Source organism: Mesoplodon bidens, assembly GCF_964165515.1.
Source record: "Mesoplodon bidens genome assembly, chromosome: 1".
NCBI classification, from domain to species: domain Eukaryota; kingdom Metazoa; phylum Chordata; class Mammalia; order Artiodactyla; family Ziphiidae; genus Mesoplodon; species Mesoplodon bidens.
This window is the reverse complement of record NC_138176.1, coordinates 91,082,023-91,099,716: the sequence shown is the minus strand read 5'-3', so window position 1 is coordinate 91,099,716 and position 17,694 is coordinate 91,082,023.

Genomic DNA, 17,694 nt, shown 5'->3' with positions numbered 1-17,694 from the left:
CTTAAATTTGAAAAAAAAACCTGCCTTTTAATTTAGAAGCGTGTACTTAGCTACTATTTTTTGAAAATTTATTATATGCCAAGTGTTTTACATATGTCAATGTAACTGCAGGACCAGCCCAAACTGGTCCTACCTAATCAGTAGATAACAAGATACTAAGTTGTTTTTCACAGAGAAACTGCAAGTCACGCAGCTAAAGCATGCACAGAAAAGAAAATTTTGCCTGGCATATTACCAGGCCCTGACCACTGGAATGCTTTCAGAAGTGAAGGGTCCATTGTCCAGGAAGATCCTGTGCTGAATCCCCCTTTCCCATACGTTAGCATAAATGGCCAAGTTCCAAAGCCCTCCAATAAAAACCACCAATGCTTCTGCATACCAACCCTCCTCCCTAGCTCATAAAGATTTGACCAAACCCCAGATCCCCAGATGGGAAGACAGATTTGATACTGTTTCCCTGCCAGTCTACCTCACAATAAAGCCTTTTCTTTCCTCAAAAGCGGGTGCTATATAGTATTGGCTTCTATGCATGTCGGCCAGTGAGCCCCTGCTTGGTAACATAAACACATTTAATTACTGAAATAAATTTATGAAATAAATATTAGCATCCTTATTTTGAAGATAAGGAATGAAGTTCAGAGACATTAAACAACTTTGCAAGTTTACACAGCTATCAAATGGCAGGGCCTTGGTTTGAACCAAAATTTGCCTGAAGTCAAAATGAATCCTTAATCTTTGAGTTGCCCCAAATCCTAAAAACATCACTTAATTGGTTGGATGAATTTAAGCAATTTATCCAATGCCATTGTTTTGTGTTTGTTTTGTCGGTTGGTTGATTTTTGTACCTGTCCTATAAAAACAATATAACATAATTGTTCAGGTTCAAACTCTGGAGTCACACTACCTGTATCTGAATTTTGGATCTTGTGGCTACTGCCTGAATGGCCTTACATAAATTATTTAAACTCTCTATTCCTCAGTTTCCTCATTTGTAAAATGAGGATAACACACTAACTCACAGGATTGTGTAAGGATGAAAGATTTAATATTTTTTTAAAACTTAAAATAAATTTTGGAATATGTTAAGAACTCTAGACCTGTAAGCTGTTATTATCTATAAAATACAAAAAAATAATGCCTATATTCATTTAATTCACAGGATTGTGGAGAGAAATAAATGAGTGAGTTAGTGGCTGCAAATGTGCCTCACATAATAGAAAGTGTTTTATAAACTTAAGATATGTTTATAGGTGTTACTTACATTTATATGCCAATGGTGAATAATATAAATTTGATTAGATATGCATTTAAGTACAAAAAGCATGTAAGTACTAAACTGAGAATGCTCAGTATTGTTCTTTCAAAAAAATATTGAGTAAACTTTAAAATTGACTTGAAGTCAAGCTGGTAATATACAAATTATTTACTTGCTTTGAAAATAAATTTTCCAAATACATCGTTATTAAACTTTTCTGATGTAAAATCAAGAATGAAGATACTAAAATGAAAAGATATCCACATATATTTCACCTAATGCTTTTTTTATTCCTTCTTAAAGGTTTTTAGGATTTTTTAAAATTGCTTGCACACATTTAAGATTTTATGTGTATGTGTGTATTGTCATATATACAAACTCCTCTACTCACACATCATTTCAACCATCTGATGGACAGCAGGGATGAGCCACATGGCACACAGTTGAAAATAATGTCCTTTAACAAGAACCATGGGGTGTTTAATGGCTTGCAGCACAGGCACTGACCCCAGCTGTATGTATTGTTTCACGCTGCCTAGGATGTAGGCAGATAAAATATGTTTAGATTTCCCCAAAGCAAATTATTTGAATTCATGGCCATCTGCCTGAAAATAAGAGCACTGCTAGCTTAGACACTCACACTTAATGTGTTTGTTTTTAAGTTTATGAGTATATAAGTACAGTCAAATCAACCTGAAATCCAAACTGTTGGACAGAGACTCTCTGAGACAGAGAGACAAGAGTGTGATAGTATGTGTGTGTGTGTGTGTTTGGGGTGGGGCGTGGGGAGGGAGGCAGTGCAGGGGATAATTAAATTGGAGACTGCCTAATTCAGAATTTCCTTTACCTGAATCTTTGGTTGTCTGTGGCCACCAACAGAGTTTCCTCCACTGAAGCAGTCTGACTTAAATGTGTCTGCTGTGCATATTAGCTCACCTGAGAGTTCTGGTAAAGATATTTTTCTGCTAAATGTCACAGAGACTGTGAGATTCAACATACATCAGTTTAAGTATATAGCATCATATGCCGCCAGTGGTAGGTTATTTGATTTCTTTTCCTTTTAGCCTTTTCTGTTGAGATGTTCCAAGAATATTGATTACCTGCATTGAAAAGTTGTTCTCTCCATGGAGAGTTTTTTTGCTTCCCTCCCACTAGTGATTATATATGTTTAATGGAGATTTTTAAATAAGTATGTATGGTAGACCTGCAGGCTTAAATAAAATTAATTTTCTCAATGAATCAATCATTTGTTGTTTTGCAATGAATTGCTGGCATTTTTACTTAAAAGAACAATAATAATAAGCCAAACACCTTTTGTTGAAGAGATATGAGCAGAGTGAGGAAATTAACATTATAGAGCTCATATTATGTGTCAATTTGTCAGTGAGTTTACATATTTATTTTGTAATTTACTTTCTCTACAATCTTCTGAAATGTGAATAATAAAATTATGACAGTTTAGGCCTTCTTCTTTAAAGGTCTGTCTGATGTAAAAATCCACATACATTTTTGTTTTGTTTCTTAATTTTCTTTGTAAAAAACATTTTATTTTAGGAGAGTTTTAAATTTACAGAAACTTTGTAAAAACAGTACAGAGAGTTCCTCCAACACCCACACCTAGTTTCCCCTATTAATGTCTTACATTAGTGTGATACGTTTGCTACAACTAATGAATCAATATAGTAACATTATTACTGAAAAAGTCCATAGTTTATTCGGACTTCTTAGTTTTTACCTAATGTCCTTTTTCTGTACCAGAATCACCCCAGGATACCATGATACATTTAGTCATCATCTCCTTAGGCTTCTGCAGACTGTGGCAGTTTCTAAGAACTTCCCTGTTTTTGATAACCTTGGTAGTTCTGAGGAATACTGATCAAGTATTTTGTTTAATCCTCATCAACTGGAGTTTGCCTGATGTTTCTCTCATAATTAGACTGGGATTTTGATTATTAGAGAACACAGAGGTAAAGTGCCATTTTAATCACATCATATTGAGGGCACACACATCAGCATGGTTTATCTTTGCCGATGTTTACCTTGATTACCTGACAGGTAGTTATTCAGGTTTTTCCACTGTAAAGTTATTCTTTTGCCCCTCTTTCCAAACTGCACTCACTGGAGGAATTCACAAACAAATAACCCACATTTAGGGGAAGGGGAGTTATCCTTAATCTCTAGAGGAGTGTGATGGTTAATTTTATGTGTTAACTTGGCAGGGCCATGGTGCCCAGATATTTGATCAAACATTGTTCTGGATGTTTTGGTGAGGGTGTTTTTGGATGAGATTTAGATTTAAATTGGTGGACTGAGTAAAGCAGATTACCTTCCATAAAGTGAGTGGGCCTCATTCAATTAGCTGAAGGTCTTGATAGAAAAGTCTTACCTCCCCTGAGCCAAAAGGAATTCTGTCAGCAGACTGTCTTTGGACTCAAACTGCAGCTTGGGCTTCCCTGGTGGCGCAGTGGTTGAGAGTCCGTCTGCCGATGCAGGGGACATGGGTTCGTGCCCCGGTCCGGGAGGATCCCACATGCCGCGGAGCGTCTGGGCCCTTGAGCTATGGCCGCTGAACCTGCGCGTCCGGAACCTGTGCTCTACAACGGGAGAGGCCACAACAGTGAGAGGCCCGCGTACCGAAAAAAAAAAAAAAAAAAAACTGCAGCTCTTCCTCTAGTCTCCAGACTGCTAACCTACCCTGCAGATTTTTGAATTACCAAGCCTCTACAACTGCATGAGTCAATACCTTAAAATAATCTTTCTCTCTTTCTCTATGTGTTTACACACACTTTTGTGGTCTCTGTTTCTCTGGAGAACCTTAATACAAGGGTAGTATCATCTATTGTTAACAATAATTAGTATCAAGGCTGCAAAGAGGGTAAAACCTAAAGAGTGTTCCAGGGAAGAGAAAGAGTCAGGGGCTTATAAAGACAAAAAGCCACAGGATTGTTAAAGTTGCCAGGTGAGAATTGTGATTGCCTCTCATGAAAGTCAGGGCTTTTTTCCTTAAGGATTCATAAGTTAGTTTAGGGTAAAGGTCTGATAACAATCTTGAGTTTCTGGCAAATGTTCTGGATGTCTTTGTTAAAACAATAAGTGGTCAAAAGGTCAGATTCTATCCTGATGATAGATGAGACATTCATAAGTCATAATTCCTCAGTGACCTTCTGGCTTCATTTTAGAGAACTCTCTTCACAATACCAATTCCATTTTGATTATCCTTTCACACTATATAAATTATTTGGAATTATTCTTCTTAAGAAATGTATCTATTCATCTTTATTTATTTATTTATTTATTTTTCATTCATTCACTATTAAATCATTTGTTTGTATCTGTTTGGACTCATGGATATGTCTTTTATAATTCGGGTTATAGTCTAACACTATTTTGTTGTTCAAATTGCTTTGGCTTATGCCACTGGGAGCTCTTTCACTTGGCTGCTTTAACATACACTCATCACAGTATGTATTGTGTGTGTGTTGTATTTTGTTTGTTTGTTTGAGCATTTCCTTACTTTCTGGCAATACAAGATGTTCCAGGCTTATCTATATATTCTCAATATCAGCCCTAGCATCAACCATTAATTCATGCATTTTTTAGCAAAATACACTGACTAGATTCTTGTTGGATGGAAGGAGCACTTACATCTATTAGCTAACCTGAAATACATTTAATTTGAAATATTGTCCTTAGTAGCTGTATGGGGCATTTGAGGGGAACCCTGCACTAGCCACTATGAGATAATATGAATTAATTAGTACATATTATACTTGTCATATAATTCAAAATGATAGATGAAAAGTTGAGAAAATTGAAAACAAATGCTAGTCAATGTTTATGCCAACTTATGTTCTATGAAATTGAAACATAAGTCAGGATGCTGGAGCTGGAGCCACTGTCAAGTGTAACAAAAGTGTTAGATGACATTGTCCTGAAAAGATGTGAGGTACAATTGGTAAAGAGTTCAGAAATATCATTTAACCCTGTACCTGTGGCATTTGGGGCACTCAATAGACACCAGTGGAATTAATAGACATATACTGACACAATTTAGGGGGAAATATTTTCTACACTGAGGGAATGGGATTATGCAAGGGGTACTGCAATTGAAAGAAGAAAATAAAGATTGTAGGGTATTAAGCAAATTAATTTGGCTTAGGAAGAGATGCCATATAGAAGTTAAAATAAATAAATAGCTAAAATAGTGTAGTGGGAGAATGAGACGGCATGGGCTAGAGTGCTGGTAAGAGCTTAGATGACAAATTTGGATTTATAGAGGGGTGGCTGTGTGGTGTTTGGAAATAGGGGACAGTGTTTCAGCTCAAATATAATTTACACATACCTGGAGAATTGCTGAGAGCCTGGATTGCCAGAAGTCTTTTTCCATATGATACTGAAGAACCTTCTTAGAAAGAACAAATCTAAGTGAAACACTATATGAACAACCCAGGAAGAAAGGTGTAGTTATCTTCTGAGGGTGTGCTAGTGTTGTGATAGCTGAAACTGGAATTTGTTTCCCAGCCTCTTTCTCTTTGGTCTTCAATATTTGAATTCCTTTTTAAGGACCACAGAGAGGGTTTGTTTTGTTTCATTTTGCAGGGGGTGGGGGGAGTGTGGTTGGAAAAGAAAGGGAAGATAATGAGGCAGAAAGACCTGATTAACTAAGTGACCATATAATTTCTTGTCCCAACTACGCTCTTTTTTTACATACAATTTGTAAGAGTTACACTCCATTTACAGTTAGCATAAAATACTGGCTATATTCCCCATGTTGTACAATACACCCTTGTAGCCTTATACCCAACAATTTGGGCTCCCCACTTCCCCATCCCTATATCCCCAACCACTGGTAACCACTAGTTTGTTCTCTGTACCTGTGAGTCCACAACTAGCTACTTTTGAGAGCAAAAGAGATAGCTATTTATAATTATGCAGAGACAGCAAGAGTAAACAGGGTTATAGGTAATTTTTGGTAAATCACTACAAGACTTTTTTAGAACTCTTCTAAAAAAGAGCAAAGTAAAGGAAGAGAATCTGCACTTTGTGCCACCAGCTGTGGCAATATGTGGGATCAAGGAGAGACCTGGTGAAACAGAGGCCTCTGTGTCTTACAAGGAAGAGTAGGACATCAGTAATACACACCTTGGACTATCAGGACATGCTAGTGGGTGGAAGCATCATAAACACATGGTAGATACTCTAGGGAATTCCTAGAGATTATAGGATTTGAAGATGAAGGAACCAGCCAGTGAAATTTGAATTATCACTCAATCCTCTATACCTACCATTTTGAGGCCAGGAGAAATTCAGATGATGAATTTCCCTAAAGTCTATCTCATTACAAACTCCATTCACTTCTAACCACACTGCCCAGAAAGTAAAGGCATATATGTTTATTAGCTAAACTGAGATACCTGTAATTGTGACTACTGTTATGCAATAGGAGATTTGGGATAAATCTGATATGAGGGGTCACAAGGAAATAAAGTATTTGAGGAAGGTAATTATATATCCCAGATGAGGAAATCTTTGCAACAGGAAGAAAGGCTGGAGTTCAAGACATCATGTGTGTGTGTTACAGTTACACAGAACTTAGTATTGTAGGGATGGACAATAAGAACGCTATGAAATAAAAAGGAAAGTGTGAATCTGAGAGAAAAAAGGAATTGGAAAAATATAATACTTGGATATAGAAAGTGGGAATATATTAGTAATAATAACAGTAATAATAATAAATAATTGATTTTTCAAAATCTGAAAGACTCAAAATTCATTAAAACCAATGTGAATATTCAATAGGTGCAAATAATGGCTTTCTGCATTCCCTGTGCATTGCAGCTTCTCAGCTTTCAGAATGTTATTGTCATTGTTATCGATGGCCCTCCTGAAAAAAGGATGACTAAAATAGCCTCTCTTAGAATAATGCTTATCACCAAGCCTTTTTCCTGTTGCAAAGCTATCTATACATCTTGATGCTAAAATTATCTTCCTCAAACACTTCATTCATCTTAACATCCTGCAACCTCAGAAAGGCAGAACTACTGTGAAGTCTCTTCAATAACATACATGTACATCATGTATACATAAATTTACATTTATATATGTATGTATTATAAATATAACTGTTATCATATATGTGTGTGTAGCATGAAAATGCATTAATTTTAAATACTCTTTTCCACCTTATTTCATTGACAGATTTAAAGGTGATGGTACAGAAAAGATCACTTGTTTTAAATCAAAGTACCTATTTACCCTTATATTACAAATGACATCAAATTGCCTTTACTATAAATCATAGAAGAAATGAAGCTTTATGGATATTTTTAATGAAATCAAATTATGGTACTTCTAAATTCCAAAGAAAAAAATTTTGAACACATATTAATTTCCAAAGTTATGTTATGAAACATTACTCACTTTGTAATACTTTGGAAACTTGATTATTTGATAGACTATTTGGGAGAAGTAAATTGTGAAAGATGCAGAACTACTGGTCTAGTTTATATTTCTGTTTTACCTTTAATCTGAGAAGAACAGAAATACCTAAGTATATTATTTCTATTAAGCATGCCACTATATATATGGTTGTAGAAACCGTCTGCATACAGTCTTCCCTGGATATTGGCTTAACAAGGCACATATTTTCTGCAAATTGTTTCAATCACAAAGCAATTAAAATAAAATTCCATTTTGGATTAGCTTGAATAAAAAGTTAAGAAACTTTTGAAAAATTACCATTAAAATTGAAGGAACAAAAGCAATTGCACGAGTACCATTTTCCCAAATAGTAGAATTATATTATTGGCTCATATCCAAGCTTTATTTCCTAGAGGCTGACATAAGATCTAGTCCTAAATTTCTACATAAATCCAGCTTGACAAGAGACTAAGGAGAAAAACAACACAGCTAAGTAATTTTCATGACAAATTTAGTTCTTACAACCAACATAGATAGGTTTTGGGGTCTTAAAATACTTTAATTATTTTATGTTACTAATTCTAAAATAAGTCAAAAGAAGTGCAAAAATGAGATTAAAAGTTATTTTCTTCTATTTTGACTTGATAAACAGTGGTTCTCAACCCTCAGTGCAAATTATATTCATTTAGAGAAGTTTGAATTTCCAATATCTGGGCCCACTCTAGCCTGAAGAGTCAGGATCTCTTGTGGTTGGGGGTCACTCATTGTTTCTGGTTTTGCTTTTTTTGTTTATGTTTTGTTTTTAGAAGCTCTTCAAGAGATGCTTTACACAGCCAGCATTGAGACCATAAAGTTGTGTCACAATTTTAACATTAGAAATCTATACAGGATAACTGTTTCTTATTCTTAAAACCTCAGTTCTGTGGGAACTTCTGGACCATTTCCCCAATCCCCCTTCTGTGTCAGGGTTTATCTCTGTTTAATGTGTTTGATCTTAATAATTGTTTAGCTCTTTAATGTGTTTAATTGCCTGTCTCTAGCCTAAGTGACAGCATGCTTCTTGAAGGCAAGGATATTTTTTTTTCTCTCTGAATCAACCACCTATGGTACAAAGCATGACAAAAACAAAAACTTGATTTTGAAGGAATGTATGCATGATATAATTGCACTCAATTGCACAATCTAGAACTTTTCCTTCCATACTACTGACCATCACTTGTAATAATCATGGAGTATTTTCACAATTGCTTCCTCACAAATTTAATGCAACTAGAAAAATAAATGCAATGTGAAATAAAAAAAAATAATAGGTATGTGATTCACTTAAGTGAAGCCCACTTAGCAAACTAAATGAATAATGATATTTAGATTACTTTTTCTTAGCAGTTCTATAACCTGTTTTCTTAGTTGTTAAAATAGAATTTCTCTCTATTTATAAGAATACACTATACAGAATACATCCCATTTTGTAGCATGAATACCATCTTTATTTGTATACACAAAAAAGTAATGTGGGTAAGATCTCCCTCCCTAAAATATGCAACTGTGCATAAGTGATAAGAAGTGGAGCCCTGGGAACATAAGGGCCATTATGCTAGGGAAAGGAGATGAATGTGCATTTTTCACAATGACTGTAATGGTAACTTTCAATATCTGAAAACACAGTAGGAAAACTATTGGATATAATTTCCATCATTGTTCCCCCTGTGATTAATCTCCACACCTTTCCCAAATGAATACATGTGCACAGGAGTATCTGTGTCCTATAATAAATGAGAATTGAGCCAGAAAAAAGGTAGTCTGATATTTGTTTAACACATCTCGTACTTGAGCCTGCAGGAAGAGAAGATACTATAAATGGCCATATGCCATAAAAAATGCCACAGGATTTTTCAACCTAAGATCTGAAAATTACTGCATGAATCAGTCAAAAAAAGTCACATTCCATAATACCGTGGAATGTTTAGATGGTTGACCTGCTTCTATCTGGCCTGTTAACAAGTATGAGCTGGACATTGGACATATTCAAATGTTTTGTTTATTGTTTTCATTATTACTTCTTTTCTTAGTTGAACATAAAATGTAACTGGGTAAGACTTATTTCAGTACAAAGGGATAATTTAGATGAAAAGAATTACTTTTCATTTAAAAAATCTAAATTATTTACATTGGCTCTGTTAAAACTGATTCATAATTATTAGATATGTCATATATCTTTGAAATTGAGAAAAAATTAGTGTTCAGTTATCAAGTATATTAACAAGTATGGGAAGATAATTCAGTAAGCATCTGGCCTAGTCATAAAATAAGCATCTGTCTTATGTTTGTGATTTAGAATATTTGATTATTTTAAGCCATGTTCACAAGTTCAGATGTTTATCTGCAATCTGGTTTGACCAACCTGACTTCTAGAGTTGGAATATAAATCAGGTGGGACCAGACTTCACCACTCTCATACATTCTTCCCTCACTGGCCTTTAGAATGTGCAAACACAGGACAATAATGGAGATACCATGAAAATAACATCACATGAATTGTCACTGACAAATAAAACTTAATTCTCTTCTCAACTTTGCTTATGTGTCTGGGCTGAAAATTTTCTTTAAAAACATCACAATAATATATCATCATGCATGTCTTCCTACTGTTAAAGTAAAGCAAATCATCATAATAAATTATTTCCTCTGTATTACACTTTATATTTTATGGGTCATGGTGCCTTTTGTTCGTTGGAATAGCCCTGTTCATAGGCATAGCATGTGCTAACATATATACACTGCTATATGAAACAATAGTCTCAGATTTTCCTAACAGTTTAATGTTAGTATTAAATTGGTATCTATTAGACTAGTTATGATTAAAAAAAATGAAAGCTCAGAAGCATTGTTCCCTCAGACTGCCATTTACCATATACATAGCATACAAACTCCTTGTATAATGTTCAATTTTGTTCCAAACTAATTTTCCAGCCTATCACTCGCTTTTGCCCCATGCATCCTCCACTTCACCCAAATAAGAGCATTTGCACCTTCTCCATTTCCTTCCTCTTAAGAATTACTCTCCTTTGCCCATAATTTTAAAACTTGTGAAAAGGTCTTTTGCAGCACATGGCAACCTCTACCTTGCATTAGAACTATTTATATGTCAGTCTTAACTGTGAGAAGTTACTTCTCAGTGTAAATGAATTAATTTTACTTCTCCCTGAATATTTATTAAACATACTGAGTACTCTTGTACCAAACATTATGATAAGCACCTTATATCATAACAGTTAATCATCATGACATTAGAATTATACTATGGATTAGCATTGTTTTTCTGATGAGGAAACTATGGCTTTTAGAGGTTTGGATCATGGTCAGGCACATACAGCAAATATAGTAAGCATAAGGATTTGAATTCAGGACTCAAAGCACAATCTGCTAACCACACTATTTACTGGTTTCCAAATTAAAGGGTGTGAACATGAATAAAACAAAGCAATAAAAGCAAAATAAAACATACAAATAAATAATATGCATCGGTTTATGTGGACCAGATGTCCCCAGGCCTGGCAGTACAAAACGAGGGCACATGTTCATTTTAGAATGGAAGAGGACTCCATTCCCATCTTAAACTGCCCTGCTGCTCTGCCCTAAGAGGAGGGAGTCTACATTTATTAGTGGGTGGGACCACTAGGTACTAAAATGTCTAGTGTGGTTCTTGAATCCATAAAGGTATTGCCATACTTCTGGTCCTCTCTTTGCCTCTACTCAGACCCATCTACAGCCTGATCCTTGCTTCTCTGTATGAGGGTGACTGATGGTAAGATTTTAATTCAGGCTTATTAGAGAATAGAAAGTCCCACTAAGACCTTCAACTTAGGCCACATACTTCACAGGAGATATCTGGTCATCAGAATCTTGTTTTCCATTTACTGTTCCTGCCTTAGGAACCTCATAGGAAGTAGTGAGTTAGGGCAGGTAGGATTTGGGTCCTTGAATTTCATCCCAATTGTCATTTAACATTAGCCCAAACTCCACACTATTTATAACACTTTTTTGGAAATGCACAGATTTCAAAATTTTTCATTTTATTTTATTTGTTTTTGTTTTTCCTTAATTTTTCTGCAGCTTTACTGAGGTATAACTGACAAAATACTGTATATATTTAAGGTGTAAAATATGATGTTCTGATATTAGTATACTGTGTGTAATGGTTACCACAATCAAGCTAATTAATATATCCATTATCCCACAGAGTTACCATTTGTTTGTTTGTGTGTGAGACAGAGTAAGATGAAGACACTTGAGATTTACTCTCAGCAAATTTCAAGTATACAATACAGTATTATTAATATAATTACTATGCCATACATTAGATCTCTAGAATTTATTCATCTTATAACTGAAAGTTTGTACACTTTGACAAACATCTTCCCATTTCCCCCACCTCCTAGCCCCTGGAAACCACCATTTTACTCTCTGATTTTATGTTTGACTTAAGATTCCACATATAAGTGATATCATGCAGTATTTGTCTTTCTGTGTCTACCACGCATTTCAAACACATGTTTTTCAAGGATCAACAGTATATATTTATATAAATATACATTCATATATGTATATATATCTATATGTAACATAACATACATTTAACATATAAATATGTTACATATATGTTATATATTATACATATAATATATACTTATATATGGGTAATATGTATGTGTGTAATATATATATATATGTGTGTGTGGGTAATATATATGTGTGTATGTGTGTATTCATATCTATTGATATATCTGTAATCTCACAATTTATTTTTCCATTAATCACTCAGCAGACACTTAGGTCATTTCCATATCCTGACTATTGTGAACAATGCTTCAATGAATACAGGAGTGTGGGTATCTCTTTAAGATACTAATTTCATATCCTTTGGAGATATACTCAGAAATGGGATTGCTAGATCATATGGTAGTTCTGTTTTTAATTTTGTGAGGAACCTCCATTCTATTTACCATAATTACTGTAGTAATTTACCATCCCACCAATAATGCACAAAGGTTCCCTTTTCCCCACATCCTTGCCAGTGACTGTTATCTCCTGTTTTCTTGATAATAACCATCCTCCTTAATATGAGTGAGGTGATATCTCACTGTGTTTTTAATTTGCACTTCCCTGATGATTAGTGATGTTGAGCACTTTTTCGTGTACCTGTTGGCCATCTGTATGTCTTCTTTGGTAAAATTCAGTTCCTTTGCCCATTTTTTAATTATTTTTTTTATAACTGCTATTGAGTTATACATATTTTGCTTAATAACTCGACAAGATAGATGGTTTGCAAATATTTTCTCCCACTCTGTAGGCTACCTTTTAATGTTTTTTCCTTAGCTGTGCAGAAGCTTTTTAGCTTGATGTAGTATTCCCACTTGTTTATTGTTGCTTTTGTTGCTTGCGCTTCTGGTGTCATATCCAAAAAATGATTTACAAGACCATAGAGCTTATTATAGAGCTTATAGAGCTTATTCTCTATATTTTCTTCTAGGAATTTTACAACTTCAGGTCTTCTATTTAAGGCTTTAATCCATTTTGAGTTGAATATGTATGGTATAAGAAAAGGATCCGGGCTTCCCTGGTGGCGCAGTGGTTGAGAGTCCGCCTGCCGATGCAGGGGACGTGGGTTCGTGCCCCGGTCTGGGAAGATCCCACATGCTGCGGAGCAGCTGGGCCCGTGAGCCATGGCCGCTGAGCCTGTGCATCCGGAGCCTGTGCTCCACAACGGGAGAGGCCACAACAGTGAGAGGCCCGCGTACCGCAAAAAAAAAAAAAAAAGAAAAAAAAAAAAGAAAAGGATCCAATTCATTTTTGTATGTGGATATCTGATTTTCCGAACACCATTTATTAAAGAAACTATGTTTTCTGTATTATGAATTCTTGGCACCCTTGTCAAAGATTACTTGACTGTATATGTCTGTGTTTATTTCTAAGCTCTCTATTCTGTTCCATTGATCTATGAGTCTATTTGTATTCCAGTACGATACTCTTTTGATTACTATAGTTTTTAAAATATATTTCAAAATAAGGTAATATGATGTCTTTAGCTTTGTTTTCTTGCTCAAGATTATGTTGGGTGCTTGTAGTCTTTTGTGGTTTCATATAAATTTTAGGGATTTTTTTTTCTATTTGTGAAAAGTCTGTAGATCTCTGGGTAGTATGGATATTTTAGCAATGTTAATTCTTCTAATCAGTTAACACAGAGTATATTTTTGTTTATTTGTGGTTTCTTTAGTTTCTTCCAGCAGTGTCTTATATTTTTGTGTGTAGAGATCATTCACCTCCTTTGTTAAATTTATTCCTAAGTATTTATTCTATCTTTTCCAGTTTTATTGATATATATAATAATGGACATACACAGCACTGTATAAGTTTAAGGTGGATAGCATAATGATTTGGCTTAAGTATATCATGAAATGATTACCTCAAAAAGTTTAATGAATATTCATCATCTCAAACAGATACAAAATTAAAGAAATAGAAAATGTGTTTCCTTGTGATGATAACTCTTAAGATTTACTATTCTTTTTTATGCTTAATATGTTTTCCTAGTTCCTTAAGGTGCAGATTAAGGCTGTTTATTTGAGATTTTTATTTTCTTAATGTAGGTATTTATTGCTATAAAATTCCTCTTAGAACTTCTTTTCCTACATTATGTGAGTTTTGGTAGGCTATGTTTTCATTTTCATTTGCCTTAAGATACTTTCTGATTTCCTTTTTGATTTCTGCTTCAACCCATTGGTTGTTCAGGAGTGTGTTGTTTAATTTCCAAATATTTGTGATTTTTTTAAAATTTTCCTCCTATTATTGATTTCTATCTTTACACTACTGTGGCTAAAAAAGGTACTTGGTATGATTTCAATCTTCTTAAATTTGTTAAGGCTTGTTCTGTGGTCTAACGTAGAGTCTTTGTGTACTTGTGAAGAATATATATAGTGTAACTAAAATAGTTTCTGTACTCTCCATTTTAATTCACTGATCTATATGACTATCCTTATGTTAGCATCACACTATTTTCATTATTGTACCATTGCAGTAAGTTTTAAAATCTGGAAGTATAAGTCGTCTAACTTTATTTTTCAAGATTGTTTTAACTATTTGATTCCCTTGAATTTCCATAGGAATTTTAGAATCAGGTTGTCAATTTCTGCACCAAAGTCAGCTGAGTGAATCATTTGGTGTTGTACCTCAAAGCGTGCAGCTATGGGAATATGCACATTCACTCTGAGATAACAATGGTTTTAGCAGGTCTTTTTAAAACTGTTTCTTTCTCTGATCTCTCTATTAAACTATCTTTCCCATTTGGTATTACACTCAGGTCCATTAACTAATAGTTAATTGTTTCACTGTTTTTGACAATGCCTTGGAGCATAAACAATTCCATAGTCTGATCCAATTAAATTTGGGCCCCTTTTGCAGAAGTAGTTTTTGAGGTCAGTCTTCATGGTTTGTTTTGATATCAAAAAGGCTCTGCTTAGCTGTCTCTTTCCCTGGTTCTTTTTGGTAAACTAGCCTGCCTACAGTTTAGCTTATTTCTCTCATGGTGCTTCCATATTTCTTTTAATTGCTTACAGCCAAAATCTCTATAGTTTTCAAGAGCACTCTTAGGCTTGAATTTCCCCACACTGTTCTAAATAAAATCAGTTCTTTTTGTGGAAAGTTTCAGAGTTCTATGTTCTTATGGCCTGTCTCTTCCCCCTGGAAATAATCTCTGTGCCACTTCTTCTGAGCTAGAAGTGGGAATAATGGCCCACTTGGTTAAGCTTGTTATTCTTTATTAAGAGGAACTAGTATTTTTGAGAGCATTATTAGGCATGAACTTCCCATGAAATCAGCTCCTTTGGGGAGATCTTTGATCTCTCTTTTCTCACAGACTACCTCTCCCACCTAGCCAAAATCTTTGGCCAATATCCCTGAAGCACTACTCTGGGCATTGGGTGGGGTGGTAGCCTGTGACCTTTCCTGCTTGCCTCTACCAGTATGGAAACCTCTACCCTACAAGCCAGCTGGGACAAAGACAGTCAAGGCCTATTAATTTTGGCTTGCAATGCCTCTAGGCAGGGCCAAAGATAGACCCTCTTTAGACAGGGTATAACCTCTATACCCTATAGTTAAATAGGGTAGAGTCTCTATTCTGTAGATAGGGGCTGGTTTGAATAAGGAAACCCTTGGACTTTGACCAGGATCATTGGGAAACTACCCTCTTCAAATTGGAGTTAAAAGAGTTGAGAAATCAAAAGAGACTTCAGAAACCTTATAATAGGTTGAGTTTTATTTAATTGAGAATACCAAGGAAGGCCCTGGAATGTCCCATATTGTTTGTATTGATGTTTTATTCATAGGCATATAATGTAAATTTTGGTCAGTTATATATATGAGTAAATTATCTAGGAAATTTCAGGGCTTTCTGTATATTAAAATGAGGCACAAAGAAGATGGCAACTTACTTCTATCTTTATATATTATAAGAGGAATATGATTACCAGAATTACTGTATCCATCCTGAGAGATGATAACCTAAGAGGAAGCATATTAGCTCGGAATGATAGAGGAGAATGACTGGAAATGGCTTTCATGACATTAACACTTTCTGAGTGGCCCTTAACTCATTATAGGATATAATATGTTGCCATTGAATAAGCCAATAGATTTGTATTTACTCCTTACTTGCAGCCAAAACATTTTGATAAAGAAGGGGGAACAACATTTTCAGTATATCTATGGTTGATGGAAACATCGGAACTATGAGGAATAAAACAAGGTCATAAAATTTGAAGAGAAAAGAATGAAAGGAGCTATAGTAGGGGAGAAGCCAAAATGGTAGGTAAGAAACAGAGCAAGTGAGATCTCTTAGAACATGTTATAGAAGTCTGTCCTTATCAAAAGGACAGAAAGAACTGACTGGAAGATTTTAGGCAAAGAAGGATATTCAGATTTATATTTTGACGATATTGTTCTGGCAGAAATGCAGAGGATGTATTTGCAATGTAGAAACAGAATGTGTATACAAATAGAGCAACTGAAGGTAAAGGAATGCAAGGGAGACATAACTGTAACTGGGATTTTGATATATGCAGTAGAAGTAGAGCAAAAATGTCTAAGCAGTAACTACAATAAAACATTTGATGGATTAGGTTAATGGACTAGACATTGAAGGGGGTCAAGAATGATAACTATGTCTGTTCCTTCAGTGGAGTAAACGGTCATAATATTTACTAAGATAGTAAACAGTGAAAGAAAACTACACAGCAGAATAGGGGACAGATTGTGAGTTAAGTGAAGAATTCAGTGAAAAGGTGCATGGGAAGATCTATATAGACAGATTCTCTATATCTAGGTGACAATTAAAGCAATGCATGAGAATGAGACGGCCAAGGGCCCAGCATTGAGCCTTGAAGGATGCCAACACCTGGCTTTATAGAAAACGAAGAGGCAAGAGAGAAAACAGTAAGATAGAAACCAAAAGATTACTGTGTTAGTTAATCCAAAAAGAAAATGTGCTTTAAAAAGGAGGTAGAGGAGGATTGTGATCACACTAGTTCATGTAAAATTTTAAAACAGAATGCATTTAAAAGTAGATGGAGATTTGAAATAGAAAAATAAATTATTCAATTTGGCTGAATTCTAGAGTTTCCAAATTCCAAATTCATCTTTAGAACAATAGATGCTTTTATATTACAATCTGAAATGCAAAAAAATAAATGTGGGACAGAACCAACTAAATATATATTATATTCATCAAAAATGTCTAAAATATCTGAAGTTTATCCTAAATAATTTAATAAGTATTACCACAGAAAATCATATATCCATTCCCTAAAAACTGCTCAAAACAAGCCTCTCCAAATTAAGAGTACCCAGAGGATTATATAGCTGTAATTCTAGCATTTATGAAGGATTTTATGTTGTTATTTACTAGATCAAATGAAAATGTGAATTTGTCATAGAAACTCATGTCTGGAACTGAAAATGCACCACTT